The sequence below is a fragment of the Petromyzon marinus genome, unplaced genomic scaffold, assembly GCF_048934315.1.
Source record: "Petromyzon marinus isolate PM22_M1 ecotype Great Lakes invasive population unplaced genomic scaffold, UKy_Petmar_22M1.pri1.0 PM_Scaffold_28, whole genome shotgun sequence".
Taxonomy (NCBI): domain Eukaryota; kingdom Metazoa; phylum Chordata; class Hyperoartia; order Petromyzontiformes; family Petromyzontidae; genus Petromyzon; species Petromyzon marinus.
The window spans coordinates 1,012,707-1,032,466 of record NW_027423257.1 but is presented as its reverse complement, the minus strand read 5'-3'; the positions used below and the strand labels follow the sequence as shown (position 1 = coordinate 1,032,466).

General features: G+C 48.3%; 1 long non-coding RNA gene across 1 annotated transcript; it reads right to left on the bottom strand.

Annotated features, from left to right (window-relative positions):
* Nucleotides 1-375: 375 nt before the first annotated feature.
* Nucleotides 376-18,508, bottom strand: LOC142923095 (uncharacterized). The gene is made up of 5 exons (XR_012940518.1): nucleotides 18,356-18,508; nucleotides 16,106-16,192; nucleotides 10,914-11,075; nucleotides 4,594-4,677; nucleotides 376-4,316 (listed from the first exon to the last, which is right to left on the bottom strand). It is a non-coding gene; the product is annotated as an uncharacterized LOC142923095 (long non-coding RNA).
* Nucleotides 18,509-19,760: the final 1,252 nt, after the last annotated feature.

Here is a 19,760-nt window from a genome sequence, read left to right as displayed (position 1 = left end):
TGAGTGTGACCAGCGGACTGCCACGATGCTACCAGGTAAGGGTAAACTTGTGTGATGGAGATGCTTCACCTGAAACTCGCCTCCACACGTGTTCGCTATGAACATTGTAGCAATAAGGGACGATCAGTCATCTTTAACATAGCAGGTCTTTATTGTTCTGCAAGTATATTAACGTTAGAACTCGTAGAAACACATGCACACTCGTGTGTGAATGCACACCGCTTTATAGATAGTCGTGTTTGGATGCACTCTCGTGTGTGTATGTCTACTCGTCCGTGTTTTTTTAAGGAAGGATATGGTAGCAATAACGTACGATTAGTCATCGTTAAAAAAAATTAAGGTCTTGATTAATATGCAAGAAAATTCACGTTAATACTCGTATCGAAATCTTTATTAATACGCATGCTCAAACAGGAAAGGAACTAGGCAAATTATTTCCCAATAGGAATTCAACAGTTAAAACATAATCTCAAAATCAAAGACGTAAACGTCGATTTCCCCAATTGACATCCTTTTCGACTGAAGCCATTCGTCTAGAAGTCCAAGCCATCAAACACAGGAACAACGAACGTACAATCCACGCACACTCTGAAGCCTATTATTTGAAGTGATTTAATTCATTACACAATGATGAAAATTAAAGAACATGTTTAAAATATTGAGCAAAGTTGTAACCACAGACTTTCTCCAACTTTTGCTCAACAAGACCACTTAACCGCGAGAGTAAAATCAGGAATTGAACCACCTCACAACCACTGCGTATCACACCACATCAACAAGTAATCCGATAGGACTACAAAGCACCACCTTAACATGACGAAGTCTAGAATAAACTTCAACACTCACAAGACGGAATTCAACACAAACACCACCACAAAATGAATAACAGGAATGGACAAATCATAAAACAAGACGGCCTTATTAATTGATCTAACATGCACATTCCAGGACTTTAACAGAAGTACTCAATACTTTGATTATCCAGCCACTCCAGCAGCCATTTCTCAGTATCAACCTGCATGGGGTCGAAAGAGGAATTGTCGTCAGGGCTCATTACATCCACTACATCCACGCATCTCTCCGGATCCACCTGTATAGGGTCGAAAGATGATTTTGTTCCAGGACTCATTGCAGCACTTTGTATTTCACCTTTTGATTTCACTTCGCTATCATTGCGGATCTTCTCATGCTTGTTTCGGGGTGATGACCGTGAAAACGTCCTCTCCAAAGGAGAACAATTCTACGGTTTCTCGCCCGTGTGAGTTTTCTGGTGAAGATGTGGTTTATGTGCAAATGCCTTCCCACACACAGCAATTGAACGGCTGCTTACGCGTGTGCGTGGCACTGTGGAGAGTTTATCTTTTCCATTGTTGATAATTAAAGGCAAACTCTAAGCAAATTCTAAATAACGTCTAACCGAGACAGAGTAACGTCTCGTAAGTCGAACTACACGCGATTACCAGATTATCCACTAACAAAGAAACTTACCTGTTGATGCACGGCGTATCGATATCCCTGATGAGATCGACACGACCTCTCCCGAAGCAAAGTCGCCAACAAGTCGCCACGCAATCGTGCTCAACACGCTGGGTCTCGCAGGAGAAGGGTAGTCTGCAGGGCGAGGAGTCGAGCGTCTATCCTCAGGAAAATTCCTCTCCAAATGATCTTGATGTGTAATGTTAAGCCCCTTATAACTCCCCTCTAGCATCCAAATTCTTTGTTCTCAACGTGGCCTATCATGGCCTTGGCATTCAATTGTAAATTTTTACATTTACAATCCGCATTCCTAGCAACATAGCTTCGTTAATCTGGCCATTGTCCTTCAAATATAATAAGTATGCACATCTCACTGAATAATTCTGTACTTCGTGTTAATTTGCTAATATTCACGCCCGCAATGTTCTGTAAACTTCTGCAGATTTAGAGGATTTAATAGCGACATACAGTCTGAAGGATCAAAATGATGTCGAGTTCAATTTGGACTAAGAAGTGCAAGTTTATGCTGTGCTGACCGTGTTTTATAAATATATTTAAGGACACTCTTGTTGAGCAGGGTGCTTCGAGAAAACGAGGGTGGTTATGCTTCCAATTTCTGTCATAAACTTTGAATAATCATCTGCATGGTTTAGCTTGTAAGCATGGTTTATAATAACGTAACGCCAAAAAAAACAATCGTCACCTTTTAGTCTGTAACATACGACATTCGGTGTGTGTGTATACACCAGTGTATGTATTCAATATTTAGCACGTTTAATATGTTGGACGTGTTTTCATGGTAATTACATTCAATATTGAGGGGTTTACCAGCCCCTTGCACCCGTCCAGAGGCCTCGTGGGCCACTGTGGTGGGGGAAATTGCTCACATCCACCACAGCGTTACCGTCCGGCACCGTCAATAAAGGAAGAGGGTTGTTTTTGCAAAACTTTACTCGTGGCAGGGGAATGACAAACAACAGGGAGTGCCTCCTTCTGAGAAACAAAAAACGAATGAAGGGGGTGTGGGAGCGTGGCGTAAGGTGTAGAAAGCCGTAAGTCACAGGTATTATTAGAATTGAGACAATGACACCAGCACACAATGGTGGGGTCGTTTGGAATGATGTTGCAATGATGAAAGATGGAGTTCTCGACTTTGCATTTCATGAACTTTACATTCCATTGTTATTTTTTTAATTTACAATATGCATATCTAGCAACAGAGCTTCGCTAATCTGGCCATTGAGCTTAAGCCTGAATACGTATGTTCATCTCACCGCATTATTCGCGTTAATTTGCTAATATTCACCCTGCAATGTGCTGCAAACTGCTGCCAATTCAAAGGCGTTACCAGGAACATGCAGTATTCAAATTGTGATTTGGAATTTGAGGTGCAAGTTTATACCGTGCTGACCTTGTTTTATAAATATATTTATGGACACTCGTGTTGATAATTGTTTGTCAGAACAACCAAGGTGATTTGTCCACGAATTTTTTTACAATTGCTGTAATACACTTTTAATGATCATCGAAATGGTATGGCTTGTAAGAGTGTATTTACACTGCTGTGTATGTACACTTGACTTTGACTCGTGTGTGTGTGTGTACAGGTGTTTGTTGTAAGCATTGTACAGTTAACGAACGATCAGAAAACTTAAAAAAATCTGATTTGTATTCATCTGCAAAAAAATATTAACGATAATATTGCTGTGCATGCACACTCGCGCGTGTGTACACTGCTGTGTATGTACACTCACGTGTGTATATATGTACTTCTGCGTGTATGTATAACAAACCATAATATAGGAAACACCACAAGACGAGCACTCGTCTGTGTATGTACACGTTTGTGTGCATATGTAGGTACAATCGGTCGTGTTCGCAGTGGAACGCAATCCTTGTGTACATACACTGCTGTGCATGTACACTGCATTGTATCTCTGTATGTATGTACACCCCTGTATATGCACACTCGTAAGTGAATGCCCACCGCTGTATATATATAGTCGTGTTTGGATACACACTCGTGTGCATGTCTACTCGTCCGTGTTTTTTTTTAAGGAAGAATATGGTATCAATAATGTACGATCAGTCATCTTTAAAAACAAATCAGGTCTTAATTCATCTGCAAGAATTTTAATGTTAAAACTCGCATCAAAATCTGTATTAATTAGCTTGGTCAAACAGTTAAGGAACTAGGAAAATTATTTCACTTTCAGGAATTCAACAGTTATAAAATATTCTCAAATCAAACACGTTAACGTCGATTAATCATTTCCAATTGACGTCCTTTTCGATTTAAGATATTCGTCAATAGGACTACAAAGGACTACAAAGCACCACCTTAACGTGACGAAGTCTAGAATAAACTTAAACACTCAAGAGACGGAACTCAACACAAAACACCACTACAAAATGAAAAACAAAAATGGGCCATTCCTAAAACAATACAGCACACATAGGCATAAGTATAATGACCACATTAGCTTAGGAGCGCTGATTAATATGCGGATTGTAAATTTACGAAATCAACAAGTGAATGCAACGTTCATGAAAGGCGACGTCTAGAACCGAAGATTTGCATCCCCAGGGGGGATTATGAGAGATATTTTACAAATGCGCAGGATAATCTGACCCAGTACGTTGCGGCAAAAGGCAAATAAATGGAAGTATGGACTTGAAAAAGACTTGACGCACATAAACAATATTATTTACTGAACCTGAGGCCAAGCTGAACAAGAGGCCAAATTTCTCAATATCAGTAGTAATTGAATGCAGAATGCATTAGAATGGTGTGCATTTTTGTCATCGTCATGAAGTCCTTCAGTGTTCTTATGTTTAACCTGTGAAAATAATCACAAAACGCTGTTATCCTATTACACTGTTGTGCGTATGGACATGCGTAGTGTAGTGTACTGGTAGGGTAGTGGTAGTGTAGTGGTAGTGTAGTGGTAGTGTAGTGGTAGCTTAGTGGTAGTGTAGTGGTAGTGTAGTGGTAGCTTAGTGGTAGTGTAGTGGTTAGCGCGCTGCTCAATTCTCTTTGGTTCTATTCGGTAAAGTCACGTAGGTAAAAAATTAAAACAACAAAAATCACGGCCTTCATCAGGTGAAGGGACCAACCTGTCCAGCGGACAGCGTTGGAGTGAAGAAAGCCAAGCGCTGGTCGCCTCCCTTTAAGCTGTGAGGGGGCAAACAGCAAACGCCCTGACAAAGAAAATTAGCATCAAACGCACCACTGACAAAGCTTGGAATTAGCACAAGATGATAATACACCACCCTGGGAGTTTGGAATACCACTACTAGAATAAATATACTGTACCATTGAAATTTAGATTTGAAGCTTTCGTGCCTGCAAGGCTCCATACTCATTGGTTCTATTAGGTAACGTCACGTAGGTAAAAAATAAAACAAAAATCACGACCTTGGAAGTTTGGAGTGCCACTATTTGAAATAAATATACTGTACCATTGAAATTAGTTTAATGTTTGGTCTTTCCAATTGTTGCTTAATTTGAAACCATCTTCTCGGTTGAAATTGTGTCTGTGTTTGTAAATCTGAATTGCCTCGTGAACAAATCTCTGATGATAACCTGTCGGTTTGCAAAGGACCTTGGTATCGGAGAAAATTATATCGTGATCACCCACAGCGTTGAAACAATTATCAGCTACGGCAGAATTCGTTCTGCCGTAGCAGAATTCGTTCTGCCGTGTTTCAAATCTGATTTGTGCTCGCGAATTCGGTCAGAGACATGTTGTTCCGTCTCCCCGATATAGCAATCACCACAAGTGCAGCTCAATTTGTAAACCCCGGAGTACTGTAAATCAAGAATGACATCCTTCACGGATGGGATCAGGTCACGGATTTTGTGTACTGTATTGAACCGGACCAGGATCTTGTGTTTGTTTAGAATTTTGGAGATCTTTTTAGTAATGCCTGCTATATATGGTAGTGTGATGGTTTTGACCGGAGTATCAAGTGGTTGTTTCTGTATGGAGGGAGAAACAGCTTGGCAGATGGTATGGTCAGAGTATCCGTTTCTCTTGAGGGCCAGATGTACGTGTTTAAATTCACTGGCCAGGTGGTGTTGGTCCGAAATACAATGAGCCCTGTGGTATAACGTTTTGATGAGATAATTCTTTTGAGTCGGGTGGTGGTGGGAATCAGGTTTCAAGTAGGAATCTGTGTGGGTGGGTTTCCTGTGGACAGAATGTCCCAATGAGCAATCAGGTCTCCTCTCAAACAGAACATCCAAGAACGGCAACTTGCCATCTTTCTCCACTTCCATGGTGAATTTGATGGCGGGACGTCTGGAATTGATGTGGTGTAGGAAGAGGTTCAAAGCTGGGAGGCCATGTGGCCAAATGACGAAAGTGTCGTCTACATATCTCTTCCACAGAGAAGGTCTGAGGGTGGAAGTCTGGATGGCGTCTGATTCAAATTTCTCCATGAAAACATTGGCTATCACTGGTGATAAGGGAGAACCCATGGGGGTACCCATGGGTTCTCCCTTATGTAGACACCGTGATATTTTGGCAGACTTCTTACGACTGTTTCCAGGCCAGCTGCCAAGTTGCCTTGGAATGCACAAAGACAGCTACCACTGGGAGGGGTGTCCAATTTCAAATGCGTTGAGATGCGAAATGTGAGTGGCTCATCGCGCTCAATGCACTCTGAGATGCCTTTGACGTCAAGGGAGGCGGCTTTGTCGACCTCAAATCACTGTCGGATATTTTATCGAAATCTTTGGATGGGTTGAAGCAGCCAAAGGGTCGCACACTCATCGCTCACCGCTTACAGTTCAGATCTTGCTTCCCGCCCTGGTTATTACTGCCGCTGCATTAACCACAAAGATACACACCCATTCCGTCACAGCGGATGTTCAGGATCTCCACCGATGTAATTTTAAATGCTTAGGCCACTATGTCCAAGGGGAGAATGACACATAAAATATCACTAAAAATGAATCAGCTAAATTTACACAGCAACGCCACCCACTACTGTGAAACTACAACAGTCTGTGTGAGACACAGCTGCACCTATCTCAAGGATAGCCTTGCCCCATGAGAATGACAGCACCAATACTAAGCACACTCACTGGCCATGTCGTTACTGCTGTTTATATTAAGCTCGAATGAATCCACCACACATTCCACCCACGGATGGGGAGATGGCGATGTCTGCCGTAGCAGGAAGGTGAAACGGTGTCGTGTTTGTCTCTTCACTGATCTAAGCCAGCGCAGCCCTCCTCCTCACTCGTCCAGGCATTTGAATTGAAGTCAGAGGTTGTGGAGGAGTCGAAAGAAGAGGTGGAGGAGATGATGGAGGATGAGGGAGAGACGGAGGAGGAGAAATCGGAGGAAGAGAAGGCAAAGGAGGACGAGATTGTGATGGTGACAATGGAGGAGAACACGGAGGGAGAGGATAAAGACAATACGGAGACGGAAGGCAAGGAGACAACAAAGGATGAACAGATGGTCGTGGTGGAGGAGATGGAGACGACGGACAAAGCGGAAACAATGGTGGTGGTGGTGGTGGAGGAAGAGAAGAGGGTGGAGGAGATGGTGGTGCTGGAGGGTGAGGAAAAGATGAAGGAGGAAGAGATGGTGCTAGTGGAGGAGCAGAAGGTGGAGAAGACAGAGGTGGCGCAGGAAGAGGATGAGGAGGTAGAGGAGAAGACGGTGGTGGAGGATGAAGAAGAGGGGATGGAGGAGGATGAGACAGAGGAGGAGAAGATGGAGGAGGTGCAGGTGGAGATGCACGAAAACAAGAGGAAGCGAGGGGGCCTCGCTCGCGTGACGACAGCGTTCACCTCACTCCTCCGCCATGTGCTGCTTTGTGGTGGCAGGTCCACCGCCCAGTAGGCGTGGTGGCGGTGGTAGTGGATCGGTGTCAACAATGACCGCTATCACCATACGACCCACCCACCCCGTGACACACGCCACACACACACCGCACGGTTCCCCAGAGAGACTGTGCCACTGTGACCACAGCTGGGGAATGAAGATGAGCAGAAGATGCCAGGACTACAGGGGAGAATGACTGCTACCAGGACACCTCACATCACACATACACACAGGACTATTCCATAAGCATAGCCGGCCCCACACTGGGCCCCTTCCATGCTGGTTTTCATCCAGGCAGTCCTCATGGGATGACCTTGCCATGGTTTCCAGGACGTGGAAGGGGCAGCTGACCCAGTGTGAGAGAGCTGGAGGGGTCTGGTGCAGACAATGAACAAAACCTGCACGTGCCAAGTCTCAAGGCCACCCTGTTAAGAATTAGGATCAATATATTTGTTGTTGGTGTTACTATAAACTTTGTGAAATCAACCCATGAGGACACAACGTAACGTTGCATTGCTTGCGAGTGCTGCCTGGGTTGGTTAAATGTGCCTTGGCTCGTGTGTGCGCTGTCCCGGCTATGTTTGTGGCGGTACAAGGACAAATAGATAATAAGAGACGTTTTACGAAATGGTTCTTCTTCAGAGTACATACAAGCGGTGGTGGGAAAACATTCAGGTGATTCGCCTTCTTCCCCACAAATAATCCCATTCTCTGCCCCACAGCTACACTACCCCACCACTCCATTGGCCCTCTGCCCACTGCCCCTCTGCTCCACCATCTGCCACAGCAGTTGAAACAAATGATTGAGTATCTTAAATCCACCTGCCTCTGTGCACCAACCAGTGAAAATGGGTGCGCAACAATCAAGCGGCAAGTTGCGTTTGGTGGATTAAAGAGAAAGCAAATGCAGGACTGTGCCACTGCTCCACAATCCCAATTGCTTTGGCAAAATATTCAAAGAATGCTGCTGCTCACTAAACAGGTTGCTGCTTATGTCTTTAACGTGGGGGGTGTTTAGAGGCGGCCCATGGACCTAGTGGTCAAAGCACTGAATTGGCACAACGGAGTACCTGGGTTTGAATCCAGGCAGCAGCCTGTGATCAAAGCAGATTCTCAAGTCTAGCGAGTTAATGGTCTCAGCCCGGTCATCATTCACTGCACAACACAAACTATCACATGGCTGCAATGTGGTTCTCCATGTACTTAGGATAAATTCCAGCTGTAAGAAGTAACAACATTGTTGTGACCAACGTTGCTCTTAAATAAAGAACAGGTGGGAAAGTCCTGCCCTTTACGATGTGGACCAGACAGCACTTGAAGGGTACTCAGAAATAGCTACGTGATATTAGTTTCAGTGTGCCATTCTCTAGCAAAAGGCTTGCATCATCATCACCACCCATCAACATTGCCAGCCATCTAACACACACGCACACTCACCATGATACTTACACACCCACACAACAACAACCGCCATTCGCCACTAAGTGGCGGTGACGTCACCACGACGCTTGTGCCAGGCTATGTGCACCCTGAGGCCACGTGAAGTGTCGAACGCCCGCTGGCAGGAGATCACGGGGCAGACCCAGGTGCCACGGGTCGACTGACTGAGATGACTGGCTGATGCACCACCTGTGCCCCCAACTGTGCCAACCTGCTGTGCTTTAGCCACCCGGCGCTCCGCTCGTTGTTGTGAGCGTCGCTCCTCCGCCCTCCGTTGTTGTTGGAGGGCGACTACCTCCAACTGCCCAGTAGCATCCTTCACGAGCCTCCTCCACAGAGGCCGATCTTGACACCGCTGCTACCAGTCATCGGCAAGTCCACTCAGCTCCACGTCCTCCTGTACCACATCACTCCATCTCTTCTCTAGCCCGTGCCGCGCCCCCTTTGCCCCCTCAATCCGGCCGAACAAAAGCTGTTTCGGCATGCGGTGGCTGGGCATGCGGGCTACATGACCCAGCCATCGCAGCCTTGCCCGCCGGAGGAGCTCACCGATGGGGGACCTTGCCCAGATCTTTCAAGGATTTGTGAGCTCCTCACACAATCCAGTCTGGTTAAACCCAGGATGGATCGTAGGCAGGCCAGCCTAAATGTTTCTAACCGGCGAAGATGTTCCATTAGGGGGGTCCACGTTTCGCAAGCGTAGAGAAGGGAGGGAATGACCGTGGCCGAGAAGACCTGAAGCTTAGTGCGGAGCGACAGACCAGGTAGCTTCCACACAGCGTTACACAACCGATGAAAAGATATTGCCGCTCGACTGATTCGGAGTGAGACCTCTGCTGTTAAACTGGAGCCAGTCATAAGCACACTGCCCAGGTATGGGAAACTCTCCACTCTCTCCACAACTGCCCCATCACCGATCATGAGTTGTGGGGGTGGAGTGTCCGATGGTACAAAATACCCAGGCAGGTACTTAGTTTTGGTGGGGCTGATGGTAAGGCCCCACCTCTTAGTGGCATGCTCCAGTCTCAGCAGCAGCGTCTCCAACTCCTCCTCTGACTGAGCAGCTATTACCAAATCATCAGCATACATAACGTAGTTGAGCAATAGGGAGCCATCCCTTGACCGCACCCGGGCATCGATCAGCCTCCCATTATATCTGTACCATATGGAGATTCCCCCGGTACAGCTATTGAAGGCTTCACGAACTACGTGGTCAAAATAGATGTTAAATAATGTGGGAGCCAGAGGACATCCCTGTCGCACCCCAAGGTGTACAGGGAATGGCTCTGACTCCCAGCCACGTAGTTTTACCCGGGCCCGCTCACCATCATGAAGGTCCTTAATAATCGTGAGCAGAGGGTCAGGTACTCCAAAAGCACGAAGAACGACCCAGAGCCCAGGCCTACTGATGGTATCATAGGCCTTGACCAGGTCACTCACCATGATACTCACACACCTACACACTCACCATGATACTCACATACCCTCACACTCACCATGATACTCACACACTCACACACTCACCCTCAAAAACACACCCCTACCATCCTACTCTAACACACGTCATGAAAGTCACACATGCACCATTACTCACAAGCCTACAAACTCACGATGACAACAGCCGTAATTCGCCACTACATGACGGTGATGTCATCCCAACAACCCAGGTGCCATGGGATGATTGCTGTGCCAGGCTAGGTGCAGGAGGAGGTCACGGAACAGAGCCAGGTGCCATGGGTTGACTGCTGTGCCAGGCTAGGTGCAAGAGGAGGTCATGGGACAGATACTGATGCTATGGGTTGACTGCTGTGTGACAATCCCACTTGGGCGACAGCCAAGGCCAAAGGTCGGAGTACAGCCAGTAAACTCCTGAACCTGCACCACCTAGAGAGAAGGGGACATGGAGACATGGGGAGAGAGAGGAGGAAGGGAGACACGGGGAGAGAGAGGATGGAGACACGGGGAGATGGAGGAGGAAGGGAGACACGGGGAGAGAGAGGATGGAGACACAGGGAGAGAGAGGAGGGAGACACGGGGAGAAAGAGGGAGACACGGGGGGAGTGAAACAAAGGAGGCACCTGTGGGCCAGGTCCCTCCTTTGTCTCCCCCCCCCACCACCGCCACTGCTGATGTGTCCACACCACGCTTGGTTCACACCTTCTTCTGGCTGAGTCGATGTAGAGGAGGCCCAGCCAGCGAGCCGCCACTTCAGAAGCTCGTGAGCCACCGACGGTGACCGTGAGAGGGATTCCAAATCAGCCTCTCGCCACCCACAATCCACAGCACCGCCTCCACTCGCCCCGGCCTCAGCGGAAGTAGCTGCGGGGGAAGGCGAGGGGGCGAGGGGGGTGTGGGGGGTGAGGGGGACATGGGGGGCGGCGCAGGGGGAGTTATGGGGTTGAGGCGTTATGCATAATAAAGGTTTATTTGGGTTAGTCTCCAACACACCGATGTGCCCAAGTAGAAACTAATTGGCACTTTTGTTCACGTGACAAACTTTATTAATTGGCCGTGTCGGGTGGTGACGGGTTTTAAGACATTTATATTTACACGATCTTACCGCATAAAAAAGCGTTTATTATGGGATTGGAGAGTTGGGGGTTTAGAGGGTTACGGGTTTAGTGGTATAAGGGTTTGAGGGTTAGGGGGTGTTTAGGGTTTGGGTTGTAGGGGTATAGGGGTTTAAATGGTGAGGGGATTAGAGGGTTAGGCGTTGAGGGTTTGGGCTTAGTTAGATGTTGAGAGGGTTGGGGTTTAGATGGGTTGGGACTTAGGTTAGGGATTTAGGGTTGTAGAATGTTAAGGTTTCGAGGTTCACAAGGTTAAGGGTTCTGAAGTTTACGCTTTAGAAAGATATGGGTTTAGAGGGTCAGGGTTTTAGAGGGTTTGGTTTTTAAGGGTTTAGAAAGTTAGGGGTTTAGAAAGTTAGGGGCTCAAAGAGTTAGGGGTTTGGGTTCAGAGGGTTAGGGGTTAGAGGGTGAGGGGTTTAGAGGGTTAGGGTTTTAAAGGTAAAGAGGTTTAGAGCGTTAGCGGTTTAGAGAATTTGTTTTTTAAGGGTTTAGAACGTTAGGGGTTCAAAGGGTTAGGGGGTTGGATTTAGAGGCATAGGGGTTTAGATGGTGAGGAGTTTAGAGGGTGAGGGGTTTAAGGGTTAAGGGGCTTAGAAAGTTAGGGTGTGAAGGGTGAAGGGGATTAGAGGGTTATGGTTTTCAGAGTATAGGGGTTTAGAGGATTAGAGGTTTATAGGGTTAGGGGTATAGAGGCTTAGGTGTTTATAGGGTTAGGGTTTTAGGAATCTATGGGTCTGTGATTAACACGAACCCTATGGGAGACCCAATGATTAACACTGAACCCTATGTGAGCCCCAGTGATTAACACTGAACCCTATGGGAGCCCCAGTGATTAACAATGAACCCTATGGGAGATCCAGTGATTAACACTCAACCCTATGGGAGACCCAGTGATTAATACTGAACCCTATGGGAGACCCAGTGATTAACACTAAACCCTATGGGAGACAAAGTGAGTAACACTGAATCCTATGGGAGCCCCAGTGATTAACACTGAATCCTATGGGAGCCCCAGTGATTAATACTGAACCCTATGGGAGACCCAGTGATTAACATTGAACCCTATTGGAGACCCCGTGATTAACACTCAACCCTATGGGAGACCCAGTGAGTAACACTGAATTATTTTAGATACCCAGTGATTAACACACGAACCCTATTGGATTCCCAGTGAGTAACACTGAATCCTATGGGAGCCCCAGTGAGTAACACTGAACTCTATGGGAGACCCATTGATTAACACTCAATCCTATGGGTGACCCAGTGAGCAACACTGAACCCTATAAGAGATCCAGTGATTAACACTTATCCCTATTGGAGCCCCAATGAGTAACACTGAACTCTATGCAACTCTCAGTGATTAACACTGAACTTTATGGGAGACCCAATGATTAACACGAACCCTATGGGAGACCCAATGATTAACACTGAACCCTATGTGAGCCCTAGTGATTAACACCACGAACCCTATGGGAGCCCCAGTGATTAACACTGAACCCTATGGGAGACCCAGTGATTAATACCAAAACCTATGGGAGACCCAGTGATTAATACTGAACCCTATGGGAGACCCAGTGATTAACACTGAACCCTATGGGAGACCCAGTGAGTAACACTCAACCCTATGGGAGACCCAGTGATTAATACTGAACCCTATGGGAAACCCAGTGAGTAACACTCAACCCTATGGGAGACCCAGTGATTAACACTGAACTTTATGGGAGACCCAATGATTAACACCGAACTCTATGGAAGCCCCAGTGAGTAACACTGAACTCTAAAGCCACCCACTCCCGAGTGTGCTGATTCGGTCTTCATAGGTGCTCGCTAACAGCACATTCCCCAACAGTCTCTTCAGGCTAAAAGGGAATCTCAAACGGGGAATGTATTTGACTTTGTGTGAAAGCGAGTGAGTCAGAGTAAATTTGTGTGAGGGTGAGTTTGTGAGAGTGAGTGAGCTTGTGGATGTGAGTGAGCTTGTGAGAGTGAGTGAGTTTGTGAGAGTGAGTGAGGTTGTGAGAGTGAGTTTGTGAGAGCGAGTGAGTTTGTGAGAGCGAGTGAGCTTGTGAGAGTGAGGGAGTTTGTGAGTGTGAGTGAGCATGTGGGAGTGAGTGAGTTTGTGAGAGTGAGTTTGTGAGAGTGAGTGAGCTTGTGAGTGTGAGTGAGCATGTGGGAGTGAGTTTGTGAGAGTGTGTCAGCTTGTGAGAGTGAGGGAGACTATGAGAGTGAGCGAGTTTGTGAGAGAGAGTGAGCTTGTGAGAGTGAGTGAGCTTATGAGAGTAAGTGAGCTTGTGAGAGTAAGTGAGCTTGTGAGAGTGAGTGAGTTTGTGAGAGCGAGTGAGTGAGTTTGTGACAGTGAGTGAGTTTGTGACAGTGAGTGAGCTTTTGGGAGTGAGTGAGCTTGTGAGAGTGAGTGAGTTTGTGAGAGTGAGTGAGTTTGTGAGAGTGAGTGAGTTTGTGAGAGAGAGTGAGTTGGTGAGTGTGAGTGAGCTTGTGAGAGTGAGTGAGTTTGTGAGTGTGAGTGAGCATGTGGGAGTGAGTGAGTTTGTGAGAGAGAGTGAGTTTGTGAGAGAGAGTGAGCTTGTGAGAGTGAGTGTGTAGTATAGCGGTTAGTGTGTTGCGCTACGAACTTGGCGACCCAGGTTTGATTCCCTCTAATGGTCAACACTGGTGACGATTATCTGAACCAGGCATCCCGTAGGTCAACACAGCCTCAAATGAGTGTCTGGTGAGGTGTGTGCACCCCACCAGGCACTCATTTGAGGCTGTGTTGACCTACAGCCAACTTCGTCTCCCTAGTGGAGATGTGCACACACCTCACCACTAGGGAGACGAAGATGGCCGTGCGTGGTGCTGGCCACCCACCCCCTCGTGTTCCATGCTGGCTTTCATAGGTGCTTGCTAACAGCATTTGCCCCAACGGTCTGTTATGGCTATACGGGGGATCTTTATCATTGTTCCGTGGTTCTTTCTGTTTGTGGGTGTTTTTGTGTGTGCGTTTGTGGGTGGGTGAATTATTGAGTAGATGAGTGGGTGACCAAGTGAGAATTGGTGAATGAGAGAGTCTGTGAGTGAGTGCATCTGTGAGTGAGCGGTTGAGCGAGTGGATGAGTGAGTAGGTGAGTGAGTAGGTTAGGGAGTGAGTTAGTGAGTGTGTACATTTGTGTGTGAGTGGGTGAGTAGGTGAGTGAGTGGATGATTTGATAAATGAGTGGGTGGGTGAGTGCATTTCTGAGTGAGTTAGTGAGTGGGTCAGTGAGTGGCTAATTGAGTGGGTGAGTGAGTTTCTGAGTGATTGGGTGGATGGGTGAGCAGGTAAGTGAGTGGATACGTGAATGAATAAGTTAATCATTGGCGAAGTTGCTGAATGAGGAAGTGACGGAAGGAATAAATGGGAAAATATGGGTGAGTGAGTGAGTGAGTGACTAATTGAGCAAGTACATGAGCGAGTTTGTGAGTGTGTGAGTAAGTGAATAAGCAGGTTATTGATTGAGTGGATGAGTGAGTGGGTGAGTGACTGATGGAGTGAGTGAGTAAGTGATGAAATTATTGGGAGGGTGAGTGGGTGATTGATATTCTGAGTTCGTGATTAAGGGAATGGGTGCTTGAATGAGTGGAGGAGTGGATAGGTAAGTGGGTGAGTGAGTGTGTGGGTGGGTGCGTGATTGAGTATGTGAGCTGTTGATCGATTGTGTGGGTGAGTAGGTGAGTGAGTTCATGAATGAGTGACTGATAGACTGGGCGAGCAAGTGAGTGAGTGGGTGAGAGAGAGTCTCCAAGTGAGTGGGTGAGTGGGTTGTTGAATGAGTGAGTGGGTGGTTGAGTGAGTGGATGAGCAATTGGATGAATGAATGAATGGGTGAAATTATTGAGTGGGCGAGTTAATGGTTGCGAGTGAGTCAGTGGGTGGATGAATGAGTTTCGGAGTGAGTGGATGAGTGAGCGAGTCTGTGAGTGAGTTGGTCAGTGAGTGGCTGAGCGAGTGGATGAGTAAGTAGGTCAGTGAGTGGGTGCGGATGAGCGAGGTAGTTTTTAAGTAAGTGGGTCGGTGGTTGAGTGAGTTTCTGAATAAGTTAGTGGGTGAGAGCTTTTGAGTGAGTCTGTGAGCGATTGAGTCTGTGAGCGAGTGAGTCTATGAGCGAGTCTATCAGAGAGGGAGTCTGTGAGCGAGTAAGTAAGTCGGCGAATCTGTGCACGCATGGGTAAGTGGGCGAGTAAGGGCATGAGTGAGTGGGTAATGATTTTGTGAATCAGTTTCGGAGCGTGTGAGTGGGTGAGTTTATGAGTGATTCTGTGAGTAGATGCACGAGTGGGTGAGCAAGTGGGTGGGTAAATGGGTGAGAGAGTTCTTGAGTTAGTGCCTGAGTGAGTAGGTGAGAGATTGGGTGAGCGAGTAAGCCTGTGAGTCGTTGAGTGGGTGGGTGCACGAGTGGGTGAGTAAGTGGATTAGTCTGTGTGAGTCTATGGGTCTTTGTGTAAGTATATTGTCTATGTTTCAACGGGTCTTTGTTTGAGCTAATTGGTTTCTGTGTGAGTCAATGAGTCTATGTAAGTCTATGGATCTATGTGTGAGTTTTGGGTCTCTGTGCGAGTCTATGGGTCTGTGTGAGTCTATGGATCTATGTGCGAGTCTTTGGGTCTCTGTGTGGTGCACATAGCCTGGCATGTGAGTAGGGGGTACCGTAACCCTGTGTGTATGTGGGTGGGGTACCATAACCCTGTGTGTATGTGGGCGGGGCACCGTAACCCTGTGTGAGGGGATCTTCCCCCCCCCCCCACCCGGGGCAGAGGGAGGATCTTGAAGGTGGACCCGGAAGCGCTCGGCTTGGGAGACAAACCTTCCTCTTCCTGCTTCGTGTTGTTGTGCTGGGGGGTAGGGGGTGTGGAGAGGGAGGAAGGGAGGAGGAAGAGAGGAAACTAAACTATTTATATTTTACCCGGTGAGGCCCACCGAGCTACACAGCTCTTCTTCAGAAGAGAAAAGGCCAAAAATTATCGGTCAACGAAGTGGCTTATCATCACGTCGACATTTATAGAAACCAAACACTCTGAACGCGACCACAGGGAGAGAGAGACACACAAACTCAAAATATCTAGCAGGTGTGAGGGTAGGGATCGAACCCACGACCTCCTGTATTACAGGCAAGGTAGTTACGGGAGAAAGGAGAGGGATAGAGAGGCAGGGAAAGAGAGGGAGGTAGAGGGGGTGGGGGAGAGTGGAGGGAGAGAGGAAGGAAGAGTGGGTAGTAGGTAAAGGGAGGGGGGGTAAATAAGTCAAACTCACAGTATTGCTTGCACTCACCATGATACAATCACCATCAAACTCACACTGCCACATACCATCACTCACATCCTCACCACGAAACTCACAGACCCACACACACTCACCCTCGTAAACACACCATTACCATCCAACTCACACACACGACATGATAGTCACACACTCATCACAATTACTTACACACAAGCCCACCAACTCACAACGACAATGGCCGCCATTCGCCACTACGTGGCGGTAATGTCATCACAACAAACCAGGTGCCATGGGTTGACTGCTGTGCCATGCTAGATGCAGGACAGGGGACAGACCCAGGTGCCATGGGTTGACTGCTGTACCAGGCTAGGTGCAGGAGGTCACAGGACAGATCCGGGTGCCACGGGTTGACTGCTGTTCCAGGCTAGGCACAAGAGGTCACGGGACAGATCCTGATGCTATGGGTTGACTGCTGTGCGACAAATCCACTCGAGTGACAGCCAAGGTCAAAGGTTAGAGTGCAGCCAGTAAACTCCTGACCCCTAAACCTTGACCACCAAGAAATAATAGGGGGATGGAGACACGGGGAGAGAGAGGAGGGAGACACGGGGAGAGAGAGCAGAGGTAGGAGGAGTGTGCGTGGAGGAAGCGAGAGCTCTTCTAGAGATGCAGGAGGTAAAGATGGCCCAGAATCAACGACGACTGCAAGGTATGCTGGGAGGCAAGGTCATGTGACCAACGCGGCACAGGGGCGGCAGTGCAGGCTGGAGCCATCGCTGTTGGAGCCGCATGGACAGAGGACCCAGAACGCATCCTTCATCCCAGCACCTGCACCAACCACAATCACCACCACAACTATAACCAAAAGAACCATAAAATAACCACAACTAAAACCACACCTCCAATTAGCACGGTTGGCTGGGTAAGGTGCGATAGAAGTTCAAAATACATACAACTACCAAAACAACCATCATAACCACCTACACCACAACTATGACCATTACAACCACCACCTACACAATTATAACAAATATAACCACAAAGACCACAACCGCACATTTAACCACAACCTACACAACCACAATTATAACCACAACCAAAACCACCACAAGCACCACAACCAGAGCCACAATTACCATAACAATCAATATAACCACCTACAACACAACTGTAACCTCAACCACCACTACAACCAAATATAATCACAACCACCACCACAACCACCATCATAACCATCACAACCACCACCATAACCAAACAACAAAAATATTAACGCAGATACTACACAACCACTGCATGAAGGGTCTTTATCCCTCTGTGGGTGGGTGGGTGAGTGGCTGAGTGGGTGGGTGAGTGGATGGCTGAGTGAGTGGGTGGGTGAGTGGGTGGCTGAGTGAGTGGGTGGCTGAGTGAGTGGGTGGCTGAGTGTGAAATGGACTCGAACCTGCACCTCTGCATTGCAAGTCCAGTGAGCTCACGGCCCGCGTGTGGAGGGGTAAAGTGTGGCTACGCCCAGCGTGGAAGGGGAGACCAAATACTCCACATCGCGGCCTCAAGTGGAGGCCATTTCTGCCACGACAACAAATCCGTCCCTCCAGAGACACAAAAAAACTAAATTTAACTCATCCCATCAGCCGCAATCTGGCAGTGCCTCTCCTCATCATCAGCAGCAGGGCCGTGAACTCAGCAGGCGCCTAGCGCGTGACGGCTGTGGGCCAGGCGCCTCCTCTGCCTCCCCCTCCCCCGCACCACCGCCACTGCTGCTGTGTCCACACCGTGCAAGCTTCTCGCCTTCTTCGGGCTGAGTCGACGTAGAGGTGGCCCAGCCAGCGAGCCGCCGCTTCAGAAGCTCGCGAGCCACCGACGGTGGCCGTGAGCGGGAATCCAAATCGGCCGCTCGCCACCCACAATGCACAGCGCCGCCTCCACTCGCCCCTGCCTCAGCGGAAGAAGCAGCGGGGGGAGGGGCGGGGAGAGGGGGCGGGGTGAGGGGGGTAAAGGGGTGGGGCGAGGGGGTGTGGCCATGGGGGGGAGGAGCTCCGGTGGGGGGAGGGGCTCAGGGCTGTTTACGTCGCAGTGGGCGTGGTCTCATAGTGCCGCCCCCTCGTCTCGAGCCACGCGCTTCCTCCTGGCAGTTTGTCCGTTAGAGAGGCGGGGAGAGCATCTGGCGAAGGTGAGGAGCGGTGAGGTGGTGTGAGTCTGTGTGTGTGTGAGTCTGTGTGTGTGTGTCTGTGTGTGTGTGAGTCTGTGTGTGTGTGTCTGTGTGTGTGTGAGTCTGTGTGTGTGTAGTGGCTAACGCGCCGCGCTATGAACCCGGTGTCCCCGAGTTGGATTCCCTCTCAAGGCCAACACGGTGGCGATTATGTGAACCGGTCCTGGGCCTCCCCTAGGTCGACTCAGCCTCAAATGAGTACCTGGTGTGGTGTGAAAGCGTCGCCACTAGGGAGACAAAGGCGGTCGGGCGTTGTGTTGGCCACCCATTCCCTCGTGTGCCGTTCTGGCCTTCATAGGTACTGCTGGCTATCAGCACTTGCCCCAACAGTCTATTTCATCTATAAGGGGGATCTTTATCTTTGTTGCTAGTGGTGTTGTTGGTGGTGTTGATGGTGTTGGTGTTGATGGTGGTTGTGTTGGTGGTGGTGGTGTTGTTGGTGGTGCTGTTGGTGGTGTTGGTAGTCGAGTTGGTGGTGGTGTTGTTGATGGTGGTGTTGTTGGTGTTGATGGTGGTGGTGTTGGTGGTGGTGTTGGTAGTCGAGTTGGTGGTGGTGTTGTTGATAGTGGTGTTGTTGATGGTGGTGTCGGTGTTGATGGTGGTGGTGTTGTTGGTGGTGCTGTTGGTGGTGTTGGTACTCGAATTGGTGGTGGTGTTGTTGATGGTGGTGTTGTTGATGGTGGTGGTGTTGGTGGTGGTGTTGTTGGTGGTTTTGATGGTGGTGGTGTTGGTGGTGGTGTTGTTGGTGGTTTTGGTGGTCGTGGTGGTGTTCGTGGTGTTGGTGGTGTTGATTGGGGTGTTGTTGGTGGTTGTGTTGGTGGTGTTGATGGTGGTGGTGTTGGTGGTTTTAGTGGTCGTATTGGTGTTGTTGGTGGTGCTGTTGGTGGTGTTGGTAGTCGAGTTGGTGGTGGTGTTGTTGATGGTGGTGTTGTTGGTGTTGATGGGGGTGGTGTTGATGTAGGTGGTGT